The sequence below is a fragment of the Globicephala melas genome, chromosome 10 (assembly GCF_963455315.2).
Source record: "Globicephala melas chromosome 10, mGloMel1.2, whole genome shotgun sequence".
Lineage (NCBI taxonomy): Eukaryota > Metazoa > Chordata > Mammalia > Artiodactyla > Delphinidae > Globicephala > Globicephala melas.
The window spans coordinates 92,272,264-92,292,988 of NC_083323.1; the positions used below are offsets into that span (position 1 = coordinate 92,272,264).

The following is a 20,725-nucleotide window of genomic DNA, read 5'->3' on the forward strand; positions in this document are numbered from 1 at the left end:
TTCTCATACGTAGGCTGGGCACAGGGCTGCACACCATCTGAGGCTGTTGTGACAGCTGTGGGGTTCTGTTTTGTTTTGTTTTGCTTTTTTAGTGAAGAATAGTTGATTTACAATGTTGTGTTAGTTTCAGGTGTATACGGTTTCAGGTGTATAGCAAAGTTATTCAGTTACTTATACATGTGCATATATATATACATATATATATACTTTTTCAGATTCTTTTCCATTATAGGTTACTACAAGCTATTAAATATAACTTGTAATATAGTAGGTCCTTGTTGTTTATCTATTTTATATACAGTAGTGTGTATCTGTTAATCCCCAACTCCTAATTTATCCCTGTCCCACCCCATAGGCTTTTAATTTTTTTTAATTTAATTTTTATTTTATAATAGAGTATAGTTGATTTACAATGTTGTGTTAGTTGCAGGTGTACAGCAAAGTGATTCAGTTACACATAGACATATATCCATTTTTTTCCAGATTCTCTTCCCATATAGGTTATTACAGTCTGACATTTTCCCCAAGCACCTCTTTCTAGGGCCTCAGTAGAACAAGAGGCTCAATTAACACTTGCAGATTTTAGTTTAATTCCATAAATATTCAAGGATCCCAAGGTCATGTGCTGAGCTCTTGGGGTAGAGGGTGGGTATTTCTGACGGCTAAAACATTTCTCTTTGGGTTTGAAAGAATTAGACTGTGAACAACTAACAATCCCACATAGAATAATAAAATGCACATCAATACAGATCCATGAAAGGAACTGGAAGAAACATCGTCAGTATTCTAATCCATTGGTCAAGCACACACTGTAGTAATGGTAGCATACTGAATGTCTTTGATGCGCTAGACACGTGTGCTCGACCCGAGGCTTCCAGAAATAAATACTGAAGCTGATGTCCCTAATGATCTCAAAGTCCAGTAGGGGAGACAAATAAATAATTATAATTGTAGTGTGATTAGGTGCTAGGAGAAAACTATGTACAGGGCTCCCGGGAAAGAAGGGGTGAATTAGGAAGAATTCTTACATGAGACTTAATAGACAGGTACAAGTTTCCCACGTGATCCAGTGGGGGAAGGCCCTCCAGGTAGACACATCTGCATGTGCAAAGTAAGATGATGACCCCAACATTTTGGTACTTTAGGGAAAGGCAGGCAGTGCGCTGTGGCTCCAGCTAGATTTGAAAACCAGAGAATGAGGGAATATGAGGGTGAGATGTAAGGATCCAAGATCATGGAGGTCCTATAATGCTCTGCTGAAGAATCATGCTTTCTCCTGTAAGCTATAAGGATCCCGGAAGGATTTTGAGAAGTGGCAATCAAATTGGCTTTTTAGGAAGAGAATGATTTGGACATAGGTGAGGAGATGAACTGGAGATGGAGAGACCAATTTCCCTATGTGACCATTTCCATGGTGATGATGAGGGCTTGAACTAAAGTAGTAGGAGAAGGAAAGGAAGAGGAGTCCAGAGAGATATTAACAAGTTGGCATTCCAAGGACTCGGTGACTCTTAGGATGGATGTGGATGATGGGAAACTTAGGAATGATTTTGACTGAAGGCATTAAGGAAGACCACGGATGAGATGGCAAGACTTACGGAGGAAACAGCTGTGGGAGGCAAAGAAGCATATGCATTTTCAGGAAGCTGTAAAGGTCTGGGAGAGAGGCATGCAGGCCTGTGGGTGGGACGCTCTTCTGTCTCCGATGCACTGGCTGCCCCGGGACCTGTAGCCACATAGAGCAGGCCCCATAAGAGCCTATCCTGGGCACAGCCACACCATGGGCACATGCCTCTCCTCCCTGCCTCCATCACATTTTCTAAAGACTCTCATGAGAGCCCACTGTTGGCAGAGCCGCGTCCAGAAGTCAAACTTGATAATTGATGCTGTAGTCCTCTGGATTCCCTCATCAGCAGCCGCTAATGGCTGGTGTGCTGACGATTCAGTTAAGGCTCTAATAGACCCGCTTGTCAACTGCATCCCTTCAAAGGGAAGAGCAGAGCTGGGAGAGATGACTGAAGCCAGCGGTGAAGGTCCCCAACAGCACCAGAGCCCGCCCCTCCCCACTGTCCTGGACTGGGGTGCGCGGGTCTAGATGATGCTCTCCAGAAGCCCAGCCTGGTGGAAGGACATTGGATTGCAAAGGGAAAGACGTGGGCCTAGGACAGCTTCCAGCCAGGAGTCTGGAGACTTTGTTGCAATAAGAGGGTCCTTATTGGGAGAAGTCCTTGCCCTCTTCCAAGACAATAACTATGAATTGTCTTTATTCCACTGCACCCACAGCCCTAACTCAAGGGCATATTCAGAGAACCTGGACAGGATGCACAAAGGATGCTATTGCAGCACCTCCTCCAGCATCTGCCCTTGGGTCCTGGTCCATTTCCATCTCTCTGCCACTTTTTTCCTCCCAAGACCTTTGTTTTCGGAGATTTGAAACTTGCAGAGTCATTTGGTGGAGGTGATGGTGTTGCCAACCCTAGGACCTGACACAATCTAAAAGGCCCAGAGGAAGGCTTTGCGTGGGGCCTGTGCCTGTGGTTTATGGGACCAGCTCTAAAAAGATCTGACTTTTTAGAGCCAAATTCCTCCCCAGCAGAACTTGGATATCCCTGGTAGCATGTGTCTCTAATGGGAGGGAGACTCATGTGTATTTTCCAGTGGTGATTGGAAGAGAAGTAGTCTCAAATCTTCTTCTTTTTTTAAAAAAAATATTTATTTATTTATCTATTTATTTATTTGGTTGCGTCGGGTCTTAGTTGTGGCAGGCCAGCTCCTTAGTTGTGGCTCACCAGCTTCTTAGTTGTGGCACGTGGGCTCCTTAGTTGTGGCAGGCAGGCTCCTTTTTTTTAGTTGCATCTCACGGGCTCCTTAGTTGTGGCACGTGAACTCCTTAGTTGTGGCATGCCAACTCTTTGTGGCGGCATGCAGGATCTATTTCCCTGACCAGGGATCGAACCCGGGCCCCCTGCACTGGGAGTGAAGAGTCTTAACCACTGCGCCACCAGGGAAGTCCCTCGAAGCTTCTTAACCAGCCCTTTATTTAGTTGGTCAGTGGAAATGCAAGCAGGTGAAATTTTCTCTGGGTCAGCATCAGAATTGGGTCAGCATCAGACTTCAATATCATCACCTCTGATGGCTCTATTCTTCCCTTCATTTCCTCTATCCTTTATTCTTTTAATCCTCACTTCTGAAAAAATAAAGAACACAAATGTAGATGTTCCTTAAAGCATGAACTATCCTATCTCATACCCACCAGGCTTTTCAGTTCCTGCACCCATCCCTCCCCTGCCGCCCCTGACACAAGCCTTGGAGCCTCCGGTATCACACCCAGACCTTGGTCTAGTCCTCCAAAGTCATGTTGCAAACCCATTGCCACAGAAAAACTAGAAACCCAGGAGCTTAAGCATACCACCTCCTGCCCTTGGCATCTTCTTTTCCAGCCCCGCCTGTCTTTCTCACCTCAGTTTTCTTCTGCAACTGACAGCAGATACTTTCTCTGGAATGCTCTGTCAGAATCGGCCAGCATGGGACCTCCCTGGTGGTCCAGTGGGTAAGACTCCACGCTCCCAATGCAGGGGGACCGGGTTTGATCCCTGGTCAGGGAACTAGATCCCACATGCATGCCACAACTAGGAAGTCCGCTTACCACAACTAAAGGATCAGGCATGCCGCAACGAAGATCCAGCACGTGGCAGCTAAGACCTGGAGCAGCCTAAATTAATAAATAAATTAAAAAAAAAAAAGAATCGGCCAGCATGATACTTGGAATATGCAATTTCCCATGCTTCTTGGGCTTGGATAAGGCGACCAGCAATCCTACCTGCTAGACTAGAGGGCAGGAAACAAACTGAAGACACTATGCAAGGCTTTTCATAGAGATCCCCTAGAGGCCAGAGCAAAGAACTGGCAAAGAAAACAGCTGACCCTAGTATTGACCTAGAGCAGCAGAAACAACATTGAACTAGGAGCTCTGGCTAGTCCTACAAACTTTGGTTAAATCCTGTCTCCCCTCTGGAATAATCTATAAAGGGAGGAGATCGTGGTGCGCATCATTCTATGACAAGCACCAGAGGAAGGGAGGCCCTATCCCCTTCTGATGTTTCCAAGATCCCAGGCTTGCCACCCGCCTTCCTGCATGTAGCCAGAAATACAGGTGCTGAGCTCACCCTGTCAGAGCTGCCCATGCTGGGAACACACTCTGCAGATCTTACTACCTGCCCTGGCCCTACAGACCATGTTAAAGAAAAACCAACATAACTAGGCTGTTTTCTCTCCCCAGGAGAGGAAAGAGAATTTGGCAAAAGGTTGTTAGGAGGTCACAGAGGTAAATCGTGTTACAGGTGAGGCCCCGAAGGAAGGTAATGTGAGCTACAGAGTTAGCATGGGAAGCAGATTTCTAAGATGGCCCATGACCTTCACCCCTTGGTGTCACTCCCGAGATGATGCTACTGTGCACGTCAAAAGGGATTAGCGGATGTACTTAAGGCTACTCATCAGGTGACTCTGAGACAGGAAGGTTATCCAAATGGACGGAACTTAATCACATGAGCAGTTTAAAGCAGAAAGCTTCCTCTGGCTGGTGGCAGAAGGGGAAGTGAGAGAGAAGTGACATGTAAGAGGGATTTGATGTGAGGGAGGTTCTTTGTTGCTAAGACGGAGGGAGCCACAGGGAATGACCTGAAGAGAGTGGCCTCCAGAAGCTGAGAGTGACCAACGGCCAACAGCCAGCAGGAGGACAGAGACTTCAGTCGTGCAACCACAAGGAACTGAATTCCAGCAACAACATAAATGAGCTTCAAAGTGGATAATTCCGCAAAGCCTCCAGACAACAGTCCAACCCAGACAACACCTTGACTTCAGCCTTGTGAGCAGAGAACTCAGCTGCGCTTACATGGCCTGTAGAGCACTGAGATAATAAATGGGTACTGTTTAAGCCATGGAGTTAGTGGTAATTTGTGACACAGGAACAAAACTAATACAATACTTAACTCTGACTCTCTGCCATTCTGTCCTTACTGAATAAAGAGGCTGGGCATCTTGGATCGGGGTCAAGGGCTGATATCTCAAAAGAAGAAGCCCACCCAGTGCAATGGAAAGATTTCTAAATATGAACATGAGGAGCCTGGGTTTCTGTCCCTGCCCCGCCATTTACCATCTGTGTTACCCTGATGAAGACACGTAGTACTCCGCTGTTTCCTTACCTGTGAAATGAAGGGCTGGACCCAATCAGTGGTTCTCTGACCTGCTTTGAGGAAGCCTCCAGGGGCTATGTGGGTAAGAGGTGAGCAGACCCCCGCTTCAAAGATACAAGCTCCGCTTTGACCTGTTCCACTCACAGGGCTTCCGAATGACATTTCACGAGAAGGGTTTCTGTTGCCAAAATGAAATTTGAAAACCACTGAGCTTGGTGATTATCGAGGCCCCTTCCAGTTCTCACATTCTTCCAACATGAAGTTCAGGGGGACAGCAGCTGGAGCTGCAGGAAGAGTGGTGTGAATGTGGGCTTGAGTTAGTGGACGTCCCAACTGAATCAGACACCAAACCATCTGCTCCTCCCTCCTTTTCTCTGGAGGCCTGAACTTTGAGGAGTTACAGGTTTAAACCAGACAGACTCCAGTCCAAATCATGATTCCACCTTCAAATCAAATCCACATGACTTTGGGTAAATAAACAAATCCCTTAAATTCTCAGAGTTGCAAATTCTTAACCTATAAAACAGTGACATCACCTACTTTCCACAGTTGTTGTATATATTAAGTAGTGCAATGGGCTGAATGTTTGTGTCCCTCAACACTCATAGGTTGAAAGCCTAACCCCCCAGGTGATGGAATTAGGAGGTGGGGCCTTTGGGAGGTGCTTATGTCGTAAGGGCAGAATCCTCATGAATGGCATTAGTGTTCTTATAAAAGAGACCCCACAGAGCTCCCTAGCCCTTTCTGCTATATGAGGACACAGTGAAAAGATAACAGTCTAAGAACCAGACGGTGAATCTGCTGTCACCTTGACCATGGATTTCCCAGTCCCTAGAACTGTAAGAAATTTCTGTTATAAGCTACCCAGTCTATAGTATTTTGTTATAGCAGGCTAAATGGACTAGGACAGTGTGGTCTAAATTGCTACAATGGATGAACCCCAAAATGCAATGGCCCAAGGATAATAGAAGTTTTTTCCTTTTCATGTTAGTAGCCTAGAGCGGGCAGTTGGGGAGCACTGTGCTCCAAGCATTCTTTTGAGGGGTCCAGGCAGAGGGTGGCTCTATCACCTTCAACTCATGGCTCCAATGGCTACTGGGGGATTGCCGTCCCAGCGATCAAGGAGGGTGGTGGTAGGCATGAGCTCATGAACAAGGTCTATGGCCAGGTCTGAAAGGAGCTCACATCACTTCCATTCACAGTCTATAGATGAGAGCTTTGTCATATGGCCACACCTGGTTCCAGAAGGAGCTCACATCACTTCCATTCACAGTCTATAGATGAGAGCTTTGTCATATGGCCACACCTGGTTCCAGAAGGAGCTCACATCACTTCCATTCACAGTCTATAGATGAGAGCTTTGTCATATGGCCACACCTGGTTCCAGAAGGAGCTCACATCACTTCCATTCACAGTCTACAGATGAGAGCTTTGTCATATGGCCACACCTGGTTCCAGAAGGAGCCAGAAATTAGTCCTTGGCTGAATAATGACCTCTCAGCTAAAATTCTATCACCCTGGGTTTGCTCAGAAATCAGTGGTAGTTTCCATCATATTATACACAGAAAAGTGCTTAATACCTAGGAGGCTGGCGCTCAACATCTCCTAATAAGCCCAGCTTTTTTAATTAAGCGGGTTTCTATGTGGGGATGTGGAGGTGACCAGCATTATTCCATATCCTTATTTCAGAATTCTTCAAAGGGAACCCTCCTATGCTGTTGGTGGGAATGTATAGTTTCCATTATAGGAAACAGTATGGAGGTTCCTTAAAAAACTGAAAATAGAGCTACCATATGATCCAGAAATCCCACTCCTGGACATATACCCAAAAAAGATGAAAACTCTAATGCAAAAAGATACATGCACCCCAGTGTTCATTGCAGCACTATTTACAGTAGCTAAAACATGGAAGCAACCTACAAGTCCATTGACAGAGGAATGGATAAAGAAGATGTGGTACATATATATACAGTGGAATATTACATAGCCATTAAAAAGATGAAATAATGACATTTGCAGCAACATGGATGGACCTAGAGATTATCATATTAAGTGAAGTAAGTCAGACAAAGACAAATATCATATGATATCACTTATATGTGGAATCTAAGATATGATACAAATGAACTTAGTTACAAAACAGAAACAGACTCACAGACATAGAAAACATGGTTACCAAAGAGGAGGGGGAGGGTGAAGGGATAAATTAGGACTATGGGATTAACAGATACACACTACTATGCATAAAATAAATAAGCAACAAGGAGTTACTGTATAGCACAGGGAACTCTATTCAATATTTTATAATAACTGATAACGGAAAAGAACCTGAAAAGAAAATACTGAATCATTTTGCTGAAACTAACACAATATTGTAAATCAACTCTACTTCAATTAGCAAACTAAAAAGATTTTTTAAATAAAGGAGAAAAAAAGAATTTTTCAAAGCTGCTTTCAATCTGCTTTCCCTAGGTGGCTCTCTTTGGCTGCCCCCCTCCCTCCTAGACTGGATACATTCATCCGCGGAAGCCCTTCTAAGGCCTCAATCTCCCCCAGGTCGCAGACTGTTGCCCTCATTGGCCTACCTGGAATCTGGTCATTTGTCAGGCCTGCTCTTCATCACCAAAGGACTTCAGCAGGAGTGTGCCAAGCAGGCTGTCAGCCACAGGCAAGGTTTCTGAAAAAGATGTGCAGCATCAGAAAATGCAGGTCCCTTGAACAACTCTGTTAATATTTGGCAATTAGTTCCCTTTCTCCTTATCGCGCTACTGGGTATTAGAATACAAGAGCAGGGACGAGAGCAATGCAAATTAAAATGATGTTCTCCTCATAAACTACACGGCCATGGGAGGGCAGGCCCTATTACCTATAAGCTTGGGATTTCTGGAGGCCTCGCTTTCATTGGACCAGAGTCACCTTAGGGATAGTTGAAGGAAATTTTCTGGGATTTTTTTTTTTCCTTTGTATCAAGCAACTACTGATAAGGTACATTTAAGTTAACATTCTTTGAATCCCAAGCCCCGAAAACAGCTGCTAAGAGCTGAGCTCCACAACTCTGGCTTCAGATTTCACTCCCACAAACATGGAGCTCTGGTTGCGCCCAGTTCGGGGTGACAAAGGGCTGTCCGTTTCCTCAGCAGGGCAATTTAGGTTTAGAACTGGGTGTGAGAACACGTCACTGTGTCCGCACTCAGGCCACCAGATGAACAGCCATCCGTGGCCCCAGTCTCCCCCTACCCTCCTATCAGGAAACTTGCTGTCAGGAAAGACGTATATACTTTAAAGAGTCAACGACTGGTTAGACCTATATGATCGCTCTCAAGGTTCCTGATATTTTAGCAAATGATCTTGGAGAGGAAGGGACGAGCAAGCAATGGCAAAATTTTAGGCACTGATGCGGCATTTGGGGAAGGACATGGTCTTCGTTTCTCCCAACACACACAACCCCCCTAAATCACACGGGTGAGGCAATGACCTGCTTCACCTCATCACAGGACCAGGTCCACGGGGTGGAAGAGACAGGGTGGAACAACCCGTCTTACTACAGGATCATCTTACTACAGGAGGGTGGCGTTGAGGGAACTAAGTGACAAAAACAAAGAAACCAGTGAAAACACACAGCGGGGAGTGGAAGGGCGAAGTTTGAAAGAGCTCTCTGCTCCTACTGGGAGGAGAGTGGAAAACCACCCAACTCATTGCCATCCGCCCCTTTGTTTTCCAGATGCAGAAACTGAGATGTTAAAACCCCCCAGTGGTGGCTCAGGCAGTCCGAAGGAAAACGAGGTCAGAACCCGCGCCCTTCCCCTGGGCTCTTACTCTCATCTGAGAGGAGCCACCGCCAAACGTCTGAGTTCCACTGACCTTTGTAGCAACTGAAGTAAGAAAACAATGTGAAAAACCATCGCCTTGTTGGTGCCATTTCCATACGGATTGTCCGTATCTCTCCGCACAATCAAAGGGCAGCATTTTCTCCAGGCCTTCACCTCTTGCCTGATGCAAACAAAATGCGCCGGTATCACCCTTTTCTCCTTTTTCCTCTAGTAGTTTGATGTTCCCTTGGATGCTCGTGCCACGTCCAGGCCTCAGGAAAGTACAACCTCCTGCTCATTTGCAGCAATAGAGCTGGGCATCAGGAACCATCCGCCGGGACAGTCTGTGTGCTCTTAGTCAGACACGTTCTGCTTGACTCTGCCAGCTCCTCTCAAGACCCACCAAGACCAGAAGGAAGAATTGCTGGGAGGGGACAGGGCTGGGGACCGCAGAGAAGGGTGCAAATGAGGAAGGGGGTGGGCAGAAACTAAAGGGAAATGTCAGTGCCAGCAGGTGCCCTGTGACCGGTGTTAGTTACATGGCTCACGTTGCAGCTCTGTCATTTATGTAGATCAAAAAGGATTCCCAGGGCTTCCCTGGTGGCGCAGTGGTTGAGAGTCCGCCTGCCGATGCAGGCGACGCGGGTTCGTGCCCCGGTCCGGGAAGATCCCACATGCCGCGGAGCGGCTGGGCCTGTGAGCCATGGCCGCTGAGCCTGCGCGTCCGGAGCCTGTGCTCCGCAACGGGAGAGGCCACAATAGTGAGAGACCAGCGTACCGCAAAAAAAAAAAAAAAAAAAAGGATTCCCAAAGAGCTTCTCCATAATTTAGCATTAGCCAGCTTTAAAACACAAACTTTCTCTACCTTTTCTCCATCGAGATTTCCTTCTCCCAGCGGGAAATTTGAGGGAGGATTCTCATCCCTATCCTGTAGCCGCAGAGCTCTGCCGGGAAGGGCGGGTGGCTGCCAAAGTCCTCAATGGCACCGTCCACCTCCTGCACCCTGGCACCCTGCTTATGCAAATACTGCACTCACACGGCCTATCCATTCTGACTGCTCCAAGGTGATGACAAATTAGGGGGCGTGCGAACTCCTCTGGCTCACTTACAATCTGCGTAGACACCGAAGGCTGCCAGCCTTAAGGGAGTGGGAGGCAAGGCTGAAAGGTTCCCACTTTGGGCCATCACATTGGATGACACTGGGTATCACAACCTCCGCTCTATGAATGTCCTAAGAGCTTTGGAAAGGCAACAGCCCCGGACCTGGCCGCACTTTTCTTTGCAGCAGTGGGGATGCTGGGACGAGAGGAGAGAGGGTTTTAAAAAGGATAACTGTTAAAGTTGGGCGATGGGTATGTGGGTTCATCATTCTCTCTACTTTTGTATATGTATTTGAAAATTCCCATATTAAAAAGTTTAAAAAAAAGAAAAAGCCATGGTTGGTGTGGATAGGGAGGGTGGGAGGGAGACGCAAGAGGGAGGAGATATGGGGATATGTGTATATGTATAGCTGATTCACTTTGTTATACAGCAGAAACTAACACACCATTATAAAGCAATTGTATTCCAATAAAGATGTTAAAAATAAATAAATTTTTAAAAAGCCATGGACGGCCCATCAGAAGTGCAGTTGGATGCCGAGAGGTGACGAACGCTGATAGTCGTGCCCAATTTGCTTTCTTGCTGAGGAAGGCAATTTAAGCCCAAAGAACAAATAGATACACAGGAGAGTCCTTAAAGTTCTCACTGTAATTACGGAGCCTTGGGAGATGAGGAACTGGAAATTAGATGTGGGCTTAAACACTGACCATTTTCCCTAAAGGATAATTGTTTTAGTTTGTTTCCAACCCCCTTAGAATAAGGAAACAAAAGTCATATTCATACAGTACCCGAAACTCAGAGAATGAGTATATTTTGACTTAATATAGACTCAAAATAAGAGAAAATCTTCTAAGGGTCATCAAACCTAGCCAGAAAAATAACTTTATTTCTGCTCTTAAACACCAACTTTTAAAATAAGATAAATTGATTGGCCAATGATAATAATTAGACTCTGACCTGACCTTAAGAAGAAAGAAATCTTAGAAAGAAAATAGTCCTCCATTCTGACAAGAACCTCTGCTCTGTTTGGTGGGGGGGGGGGGAGGACAGAGGGGAAGAAGGCAGGGGGAGTGGAGACCCCCTAAGATTGCCACCCACCTGCCAGGGACTTAGGATGCCGGGAAATACAGCTCTGTTTTATTGCTGCTTTGAGGCTCAAATCACTTCTGATCTTCTTTCCCCTACAAAATAAAAAATGGGGACTACATCCTCCTTAGATCACCTGAAGTGTAAATACGATCTCATCCTGGAACCAGAGGCAGGAGATGAGGAGTGAAGTGGGTGATTATTTCTCTTTCTTTCTCCGTTTTCCAACACCCAAGTCATTAGGCTGCTTTTCCTATTTTGCTCTAGAGTTTAAAACATGCAATGCAATTGAAACATTGGTGGGCTAGGGAGGATTTAGGTAAACTGGTCCTTAATAGCTCAGGCTAATCCTGAAGCCACTTGTAACAACATGAACACACACATTAACTTCTCCCTCCCCTCCTGCCGAGGGACTTGGGGAGCTCCTAGGGCCACCCAGTGAGGGTGGCAGGGAGGAGTGGACGATAAGTTTCAGGTCTTGGGTCAGGGTCTCTGAAGACAATTCTATAGGCATGAAAAATTTGTAAATTCTTAAAATTACAATTTAATTAATTAATTTACAATTTAATTTTTAAAATTACATTCGTTAAACATCTGCATAATCCAGAACCATAACTTGGGTCTAGAAGAAATGAAGCTTTTGCTCCAGATTTAAATATGGTTTAGTTTCAGTTGCAGGTTTCTGTTCAACACCAAGATTCTTGAGGACCTTCGCGGTGGTTCCAACGTCAAGGACATACACCATCCTCCTCCTGCTTCTTTTTCTCTACTGTGCCCTGCCTTAGAATGCACTGTCCTGCAGAATTCACTCTCAGGTCTGGCTTCTGGGACAATAAACCTACTTTCTGAGAGAGCACGGATATCATCAAAGCATGAACTGTACTCAAGTTTCCAATTACAGAGTAGGCACTCTGTCCAGCATGAGATGAGTCCTTGGTTCCCTCGCTCTAGAGCCCTCTTCCAGCTTCTAGACCCATCTACTCAAAATCCAGCTTTGCACTTTTCTGTTTAGTAAGATACCTTTATTCTTTCCTCTCTCAATGACTGCCTCATAGTCTGTGTGACCTAAGCCCCAAGCTTGGGATCTGGAGTCCTGAGTTTTACTCTCAGCTCTCCCACGAATGCACCATGACCTTGAAAAAGTCACATGACCTCGAACAAGTCACATGACCTCTCTGGGAATGAGTTTTCTCACCTGTAAAATAAAGAAGCTGAGCTATCCTACCAGTAAAGCCTTCCCAGCTTTCATTTTGTTAGAAAATCAGTTGCTTCCTCCTCTGGGCTCCCACAGCATGTTGTTCATCCTCTGTAGACCTTTTATTAGAGTTTATCTCTTTACAAACTATTTCCCCACTGAACTATGCGCCTCTCAAGAAGAAAGGCTGTATCATAGTTATCTTTGTTTCCTCTGTTCCTGGGGAGGAGGGGGGAAAGGGGATGGAGTAGTACCAGCATTTGTTGAGCTCTTAGTTGTGGCATTTGGGATCTAGTTCCCTGACCAGGGATCGAACCTGGGCCCCCTGCATTGGGAGCACTGAGTCTCAACCACTGGACCACCAGGCAAGTCCCTGTTGAGCTTTTATTAAAGGGAACACTATGTGACACATCATACATAAAGTATTTCTTTTAAAACTCACAATATAAACATTGTAATCCCAAACCTGCCGATGAAGCAACCCAGAGGTTAATTTACCCAGGTCACAGAGCTGGACCAAAAATGAAATCCAGGTTTCCCTTTTTTGTCTACTCTCCCAGGACTTAGCACGGAGCAGTAGGGCTCTGCTAAGACTCTCCCAATATCTAGAAGATGCTCAGTAAATACTTATTAAGTGGATGCTAAGTAAATTATTTTGTATGGCTTTTGGTCAGGCTGGGATGTTCTTTGATTCTTTACCGTCACTGAGGAGGGAGGAGACAGAGTTGAAGTGTGGGATAGGAGAGGAGAGCACAGGGTGAAATTTTATTACAAGGACGTAAGGATTCTTTAATTAAGAAGGGGGGCAGGGCAGAGCTCTTACTGGGTATGAAGAAATAATGATGAAATATTCTCAAGGTAACTCAAGGTCTGGGTACTTCACCCTGAAGAATAAGCCAAAGCCCTAATTTGCATCATCACTCAACCTACAAATTCAGAGAGAACATGATTGTTTATACAGCCCTGAAAGGTCACATTACTCTTTCTTGCTCTGGTGCCCCTCCCAATTACATACAGGCGAGCAGACAGAGAAATCTATATCAAAGCCTCAAAGTATAAGGGACTTCCAGCTCCAGAAGCCTGCCCGGTGCTTGCCCCGAGACCACGGCAAACACTGTGGGCTCCCATCATGTTGCCCCAAAGGCAGAGATATTGGAATTGAAATGGATTACTGTCTTCAGGGCACTCCAGACTAGTACCATCACCTCAGAAAGGCTCTTTGGTTCTAGTTAATTTATTTTAAGCACAAATAAATTCTAGGAGCCAGCTGAGTTAATGTTTGCCTCCAGGGGGAAAGGAAAAAGAAAAGAGATCAGCTGTTATTAAGGGCACCTTAGGATGGTGCCTGGGGCTCTTAACCCATTCAGGATACACATCAATCTCTCACAGGGGCATCTGATACTGTTTTAGCAAGGAGGCTGCAAAGCAGTGAGGAAAAGGAGGTTCACTTCTGTCTAGTGGCGAGTTAATGCCTGTCTGCAGGCAAAGTACCAAGCAAATAGCACATTGCATTTAGTTCTTTTTAAATAGAGTACTGCTTTAATAGCTGGTTGGGGGACAGGGCTGTTTGATATCCATTTATGAAACAAACAGCAGGTCCTAACGTTACAGAGGTGGTCTGTGCTATAAGGGGTCCTGTAAATCTAAATGCCATCCAGTGGCCCTAAATTTGTTTTTTTCTGCTCAACCATGTAGTGGATTTTGTGCAACCATTCACTCAACAAACGCTTACTGAGCACCTGCCATGAGAGGTAGAACATCCAAGTCGTTAAGAACGTGGATTCTGGACCCATACTGCCTGGGTCTGAATCTGGGCTTAGCGACTTGTTCAATCTGTGACTCTGGGCAAACTGCTTATATGCCCTGTGCCTCGGTTACTTTATCTGTAAAGTGGGGATAATAATAGTACCAATTTTGGAGGGTTGCTGTGAGGATATATTAGCTAATGTATAAAGCACTTGGAGCACCTCTATGACGTGGTGAGTGCTGTGTAAGTGTTGGTTATTATTGCATGCCAAGTGCAGTAGTCAAACCTATTGAAGCGAACGGGACTCTATGGTCCTCGCCCCCCCACACACATGTGCAAACGCAGAAACAAAGGAAAACTGTCCAACAAGACTAAATAATAATAGTTTAGTCATTAAGCGTACTCAAGGACTTTCAGTTCCTTCTCAAGGACTATAGATAATGTTCTGAGCCATATCCTGGGAGCTGTCTTGTCGATACTGAAACCCTCACCAGGTGGAAGAAGTTAACTACATGATGACCAGACTGTAGCCATGACATAAGCTGCCACAACTCCGAGAATTTGCCTCAAAGAAATGGAAACAAACCAATCCTGGAACTGAAGACTAACTGTACCTGAAATAATCAAGAGGGTGCTGGGCAGACCACCGATGACCAATTTCAAGATGACTGTTTCTGCACGTAGCCCCCTCCCTCCGTCTAACAAAAGATCTTGCCCACTGGTTGTCAGTGGTAGGAAGCTGGCCTTTGAACAGGAGTCCGCCCTACCTCCCACTGCCCCCGGCTAGTTGCTGGCATCCAAAATAAAGCAAACTTTCCTTTCCACCAAACTTGCCTCTTCATTGGCTTTCGAGCAGCGAGCAGCCGGACTCCCACTTTTGGTTAGACTATCACCCAGGCTATTAAGACCCATCGGATGAAGACACCTTTCTTGTACGGGTGGAAAGGACAAGGGACGCCTACATCAGCGATTTAGGGAAACTCTACAGGTTAAGACAGTATTTTTCCAAAAGTTTTGTACATGTGTCCAAGTTGGTAAATCAGAAGGTTGTGTGCAGTATAGGGAATTTTTTCTTAAAATTTTAATATATGTGTAAAATCATATATATGTGATGATATGATAAATATGTCACACATTAAATTTTTTAATGGATATTACTATTTAATAAATTTAGTTTTAAAAAATTAAGTTGATTTAAATAGAGAACTTCTAGTTTTTCATAGGATAATGGCAGCTGTTTTAAATTTCTCACATACCCCCCCCCAAAAAAAAACAAATGGATGACGAGAGGAACAAATATAGTCAAACCTCTGGCCCTAGTGCATCACTAGGAGACAGAGTAGAGTTCACTTTCCCTCCCACCTAAGAATCACCACCACCACCTCTGACACTGAGCATGGGGAGGTGACTTGCTTCAGCCAGTCACATGTTGGGGACATGATGCAGGCAGAAACCCGATATGTGCTTGGGTGGTTGGGTCTGGTCTCTTGCCATGAAAAGTATATGCCTTATTTAGCAGCTGGTCCAAAAAGGTTGAGGGACACTTGACGATGTGGATGCAACCTGCAGGTTATAACCAAACCCAGCCTAACCCAGAGTATATCAGCTGAGTCCCAGTTAACATGCAAAAACAAGTGAAAGTGAATATTTATTTATTTATTTATTTAAAAATTTAATTTTATTTATTTTTTTATACAACAGGTTCTTATTAGTCATCAATTTTATACACATCAGTGTATACATGTCAATCCCAAACGCCCAATTCATCACACCACCACCCCCAAACCCCTACCGCTTTCCCCCTTAGGTGTCCATAAGTTTGTTCTCTACATCTGTGTCTCAATTTCTGCCCTGCAAACCGATTCATCTGTACCATTTTTCTGGTTCCACATATATGTGTTAATATACGATATTTGTTTTTCTCTTTCTGACTTATTTCACTCTGTATGACAGTCTCTAGATCCATCCACGTCTCAACAAATGACCCAATTTCGTTCCTTTTTATGGCTGAGTAATATTCCACTGTATATATGTACCACATCTTCTTTATCTATTCGTCTGTTGATGGACATTTAGGCTGTTTCCTGACCTGGCTATTGTAAATAGTGCTGCAGTGAACATTGGGGTGCATGTGTCTTTTTGAATTATGGTTTTCTCTGGGTATATGCCCAGTAGTGGGATTGCTGGATCATATGGTAATTCTATTTTTAGTTTTTTAAGGAACCTCCATAATGTTCTTTATAGTGGCTGTATCAATTTACAATTCCAACCAACAGTGCAAGAGGGTTCCCTTTTCTCAACACCCTCTCCAGAATTTATTGTTTGTAGATTTTCTGATGATGCCCATTCTAACTGGTGTGAGGTGATACCTCATTGTAGTTTTGATTTGCATTTCTCTAATAATCAGTGATGTTGAGCAGCTTTTCATGTGCTTCTTGGCCATCTGTAGGTCTTCTTTGGAGAAATGTCTATTTAGGTCTTCTGCCCATTTTTGGATTGGGTTGTTTGTTTTTTTAATATTGAGCTGCATGAGCCATTTATATATTTTGGATATTAATCCTTTGTCTGTTGATTCATTTGCAAATATTTTCTCCCATTCTGAGGGTTGTCTTTTCGTCTTGTTTATGGTTTCCTTTGCTGTGCAAAAGCTTTAAAGTTTCATTAGGTCCCATTTGTTTATTTTTGGTTTTATTTCCATTACTCTAGGAGGTGGATCAAAAAGATCTTGCTGTGATTTACATCAAAGAGTGTTCTTCCTATGTTTTCCTCTAAGAGTTTTATAGTGTTTGGTCTTACATTTAGGTCTCTAACCCATTCTGAGTTTATTTTGTGTATGGTGTTAGGGAGTGTGCTAATTCATTCTTTTACCTGTAGCTGTCCAGTTTTCCCAGCACCACTTATTGAAGAGACTATCTTATTTCCATTGTATATCCTTGGCTCCTTTGTCATAGATTAGTTGACCAAAGGTGCGTGGGTTTATCTCTGGGCTTTCTATCTTGTTCCATTGATCTGTATTTCTGTTTTTGTGCCAGAACCATATTGTCTTGATTACAGTAGCTTTTTTTTTTTTTTTTTTTTTTTTTTGCGGTACGTGGGCCTCTCACTGCTGCGGCCTCTCCCATTGTGGAGCACAGGCTCTGGACGCGCAGGCTCAGTGGTCATGGCTCACGGGCCCAGCCACTCCGTGGCATGTGGGATCCTCCTGGACTGGGGCACGAACCTGTGTCTCCTGCACCGGCAGGCAGACTCTCAACCACTGTGCCACCGGGGAAGCCCTTGATTACTCTAGCTTTGTAGTATAGTCTGAAGTCAGGGAGTCTGATTCCTCCAGCTCCGTTTTTTTCCCTCAAGACTTCTTTGGCTATTCAGGGTCTTTTGTGTCTCCATACAAATTTTAACATTTTTTGTTCTCATTCTGTAAAAAATGCCATTGGTAATTTGATAGGGATTGCATTGAATCTGTAGATTGCTTTGGGTAGTACAGTCATTTTCACAATATTGATTCTTCCAATCCAAGAACGTGGTCTATCTCTCCATCTGTTGGTATCATCTCTAATTTCTTTCATCAGTGACTTATAGTTTTCTGCATACAGGTCTTTTGTCTCCTTAGGTAGGTTTATTCCTAGGTATTTTATTCTTTTTGTTGCAATGGTAAATGGGAGTGCTTCCTTAATTTCTCTTTCAGATTTTTCATCATTAGTGTATAGGAATACAAGAGATTTCTGTGCATTAATTGTGTATCCTGCAACTTTACCAAATTCATTGATTAGCTCGAGTAGTTTTCTGGTGGCATCTTTAGGATTCTCTATGTATAGTATCATGTCATCTGCAAACAGTGACAGTTTTACTTCTTCTTTTCCAATTTGTATTCTTTTTGTTTCTTTTTCTTCTCTGATTGCCGTGGCTAGGACTTCCAAAACTATTTTGAATAATAGTGGTGAGAGTGGACATCCTTGTCTTGTTCCTGATCTTAGAGGAAATGCTTTCAGTTTTTCACCATTGAGAACGATGTTTTCTGTGGGTTTGGCACATATGACCATTATTATGTGGAGGTAGGTCCCTCTATGCCCGCTTTCTGGAGAGTTTTTATCATAAATGGGTGTTGAATTTTGTCAAAAGCTTTTTCTGCATCTACTGAGATGATCATATGGTTTTTATTCTTCAATTTGTTAATATGGTGTATCACATTGATTGATTTGCATATATTGAAGAATCCTTGCATCCCTGGGATAACTCCCACTTGATCATGGTGTATGATCCTTTTAATGTGTTGTTGGATTCTGTTTGCTAGTATTTTGTTGAGGATTTTTGCATTTATATTCATCAGTGATATTGGTCTGTAATTTTCTTTTTTTGTAGTATCTTTGTCTGGTTTTGGTATCAGGGTGATGGTGGCCTCATAGAATGTGTTTGGGAGTGTTCCTTCCTCTGCAATTTTTTGGAGGCGTTTGAGAAGGATGGGTGTTAGCTCTTCTCTAAATGTTTGATAGAATTCACCTGTGAAGCCATCTGGTCCTGGAATTTTGTTTGTTGGAAGATTTTAAATCACAGTTTCAATTTCATTACTTGTGATTGGTCTGTTCATATTTTCTATTTCTTCCTGGTTTGGTCTTGGAAGATTACACCTTTGTAAGAATTGGTCCATTTCTTCCAGGTTGTCCATTTTATTGGCATAGTGTTGCTTGTAGTAGTCTCTTAGGGAATACTGTTTTATACTCCTGAGTTTAAGGGTTATTTGTTTGGCAGCAATAGTTGACAGACATAGAAATTAGTACCAAACAGTACAGTACTGGCACAAAAACAGAAATATAGATCAATGGAACGGGATAGAAAGCCCAGAAATAAACTCACGCACCTATGGTCAATTAATCAATGACAAAGGAGGCAAGACTATACAATGGAGAAAAGACAGTCTCTTCAATAAATGGTGCTGGGAAAACTAGACAGCTACATGTAAAAAAATGAAACTAGAACGTTCTTTAACACCATACACAAAAATAAACTCAAAATGGATTAAAGACCTAAATGTAAGATTGGATACTATAAAAATCTTAGAGGAAGACATAGGCAGAGCACTGTTTGACATAAATTACAGCAATACCTTTTTCGACCCATCTCCCAGAGTAATAGAAAGAAAAACAAAAATAAACAAATGGGACCTAATTAAACTCAAAAGCTTTTCCACAGCAAAGGAAACCACAGACAAAAGGAAAAGACAACCCACAGAATGGGAGAAAGTATTTGCAAACTATGCGACCAACAAAGGATTAGTCTCTAAAATTTACAAACAGTACATGTAGCTCAATATCCAAAAAACAAACAACCCAATCAAAACATGGGCAGAGACCTAAATAGACATTTTTCTAAAGAAGACATACAGATGGCCAAGAGGCACATGAAAAGATGCTCAACATCACTAATTATTAGAAAAATGCAAGTAAAAACTACAATGAGATATCACCTCACACCAGTCAGAATGGCCACCATCAAAAAATCTACAAACAGTAAATGCTGCAGAGGGTGTGGAGACAAGGGAACCCTCTTACACTGTTGGTGGGAATGTAAATGGATACAGCCACTATGGAGAACAGTATGGAGGTTCCTTAAAAAACTAAAAATAGAACTACCATATGACCCAGCAATTCCACTCCTGGGCATATATCTGGAGAAAAACATGGTTAGAAAGGATACATGCACCCCAATGTTCACTGCAGCACTGTTTACAATAGAGAAGACATGGAAGCAACCTAAATGTCCATCAACAGATGAATGGATAAAGAAGATGTGGTATATATATACATATACACAATGGAATATTACTCAGCCATAAAAACAATGAAATACTGCCATTTGCAGCAACATACATGGACCTAGAGATGATCATACTAAGTGAAGTAAGTCAGACAGAGATAAATATCCTATGATATCACTCACATGCAGAGTCTAATTTTTAAAAATAAAGATTTTTTTAATTTTTCAAAGTTTTTATATTGGAATATAGTTGCTTTACAATGTTGTGTTAGTTTCTGCTGTACAACAAGTGAATCAGCTGTATGTATACTTATATCCCAGCAGGATTTCAGAATTTCTATGGAGCCCTCTTGGACCTCCCTTCCACACCCCCATCCCACCCCTCTAGGTCATCACAGAGCACCAAGCTGAGCTCCCCATGCTGTACAGCAGGTTCCCACTAGCCATCTATTTTTACACATGCTAGTGTATATATGTCAATCCTAATCTCCCAGTTCGTCCCACCCTCCCTTTCCCCCACCCCTGTGTCCACATGTCCGTTCTCTATGTCTGCATCTCTATTCCTCCCTGCAAATAGGTTCATCTGTAACATTTTTCTAGATTCCACATATATGTGTTAATATACGATACAAACGAACTTATTTATGAAACCGAAACAGACTCACAAAATGTACTTCGAGAACTTATGGTTACAGGGAGGGGGGGAAGGGGGGGAAGGGACAGATTGGGAGTTTGGGATTGACATGTACACACTGCTAGTTTTAAAATAGATAACCAATAAGGACCTACTGTAAATATATATATATATATATATATGTATATACATTTATATATATTTTTTTAA

The 20,725-nt window shown here is 43.4% G+C and overlaps 1 long non-coding RNA gene across 2 annotated transcripts in view; it reads right to left on the reverse strand.

Annotated features, from left to right (window-relative positions):
- Positions 1–419: 419 nt before the first annotated feature.
- Positions 420–20,725, reverse strand: part of LOC132597917 (uncharacterized) — a 56,055-nt gene continuing 35,749 nt past the window's right edge. The window contains exons 3-7 of one of the 2 annotated variants that reach the window (XR_009565424.2): positions 9,054–9,441; positions 7,778–7,869; positions 5,202–5,370; positions 3,647–3,712; positions 420–3,187 (exon numbers count right to left, since the gene is read on the reverse strand). This is a non-coding gene — a long non-coding RNA (uncharacterized lncRNA). Of the gene's footprint in view, positions 3,188–3,646; positions 3,713–5,201; positions 5,477–7,777; positions 7,870–9,053; positions 9,442–20,725 lie in introns of both variants that reach the window. The other variant, XR_009565423.2, reaches the window with a different exon arrangement.